Source organism: Nomascus leucogenys, chromosome 22a (genome assembly GCF_006542625.1).
Source record: "Nomascus leucogenys isolate Asia chromosome 22a, Asia_NLE_v1, whole genome shotgun sequence".
In the NCBI taxonomy this organism is placed as follows: Eukaryota; Metazoa; Chordata; class Mammalia; order Primates; family Hylobatidae; genus Nomascus; species Nomascus leucogenys.
The window spans coordinates 122816708-122818568 of record NC_044402.1 but is presented as its reverse complement, the minus strand read 5'-3'; the positions used below and the strand labels follow the sequence as shown (position 1 = coordinate 122818568).

Below are 1861 nucleotides of genomic sequence, written 5' to 3'. Positions count from 1 at the left end.
AAGAAGGCATCACTAATTAAGGTATTTGGCAGAGATCAGCCTCTAAAACTCATTATCACATAGACACCTTCTGTCTGATATCAATTCTGCACCCTGATGTTTCTCGCATCCTTTCCTACTGGGGAAATTCCAGTCCCATTCACTGCAGGCAGGTGTTTCTCCTTTTAAAGTGGCATCACTCTTACCTAAGGGATGAGAGTCTCCTGGTAAGGCTTAGCGGCAAGTGCGTACTACATCTATATTACAATGGGCAGCCCCTGATTTTCTTGATATGCATAGATTTTCGGGGTTGGTATTAGACATGGCTTTCGTAAATAATGCAGATGTTTTTGTCATGTGTCACTGCTGGCTCTGTGGCTTCCAGGTAAGCTGGCGTCAGTACCTTATCTGGTACCTCAACAGGTGTTGGCTCTTCAGATGTTAGCTCGGTGGACGTGACATCGGTAGAAGGCTCTGCAGTTTCGGGGGAATGTTCAGCCGACAGTTCTGTCTCCTCTACATCTTGGACTTCAAACTGTCCACCCTCTTGGTCATCTGCATGCTCTTTTTTGGACTGCGGGTGAACTGACACCTTGATGGCAATTTGCTGAGGTTGTTCGCGCAGCGATGAGGCGTCCGAGTCAGCGGCGGGGGAGTCGCTCCGCTTCAGAGAGTTGGGGATTGTGTAGACCTCATCTGTGTGCGGCCTCCTGACCCTCTGGAGTATGCCTCACAAAATTCTGCTCCTGCTCCTCCAGCCCAACCACCTCCATAATCTCCTCCATGATAGTCCCTCAGTTCATAATGAGAGGTGGCAGAGGCACGCTCCTGGCAAGCTCTTCGATGTAGCGGGCGAACTCCATGGTTTTGAACTGGGTGACTTTGGCAAGCTCTAGAGTTTTGGCGGAGGTGATGATGGGGATGCGCTTGGCGATCTTGAATGCCTTCTGCAGCTTCTCTGCACCTTCGGTCCTAAAGAACTCATGGATGGCCTTCTCGGTCTTCTTTAGGTGGCTGCTCATCATGCACAGGCGGGTGATATTGAGGACCATGACGAAGGTGAAGGCCACCAGGCACACAACCATGTAGCAGACACCCATGTCTCCAGAGGTGAAGATGACGCACAAGGTCACCGTGTTGTTCACGGTGCCATAGATGTTAGAAGCCACGCATGTGTATTTACCTCGGTCTGAGAAGGATACCTTGGTGATGTTCAGGAGGCCGCTGTCGTGCATTTGCCATTTTCCTCCTCCTCTCTCCTTCTCATCCTCTTCTTCTTTCAGCAGCTTGCCAATGGAATTATACCACTTGAACTGTGGGTCAGGGATGCCATAAACACTACAATTAATCAAGGCACCGTTCCCTTCCTTGACTATGATATGGTTAGTTCTGGCAATGATTACGGGCACAGAGCCCAAGACCATGGTAGTGCCGTTTAAAGTGCTGTTAGTCACACTCTTAGTGGTGGCTAGAGTGGATACTAGGATTAAAAAGGGCACAGAAGGTAGAAAGCACACAGTCAGATGGCTCTTCAATCGATCCATCTTCTTTGCTTGCTCTGTCCTGGGTCCATAGAGTTGGTACTTGAGCAAGAACCTGACACCGCCGCGCCACTCAGGTGGCCGCCGTGCACCCCTCGCCATGGCCATCCCGACAGCGGCTGCTGTGCCGCACTCTGCGCTGGACGCCCGATAGCGCCTACTGCAGGCCAGCGGGCTGCGCCCGGTCTATGGGCTTTTAATCTCATGGTCCACAGCAAGAAGTGGTTTATTTTTTTGACTACCCAAATGGCCATTCCTATCTTCTTCTTGTTAAAAGAACCCCAGTTTTTTTAGGTATATGGCAGCCATGTGCTTAGCTCTGATGAACCCTGTGGAATTCA

General features: G+C 50.4%; 1 pseudogene; it reads right to left on the bottom strand.

Moving 5' to 3' along the window:
• Window positions 1-295: 295 nt before the first annotated feature.
• LOC100603805 lies at window positions 296-1523 on the bottom strand (annotated as a pseudogene).
• Between the last annotated feature and the right edge of the window lie 338 nt (window positions 1524-1861).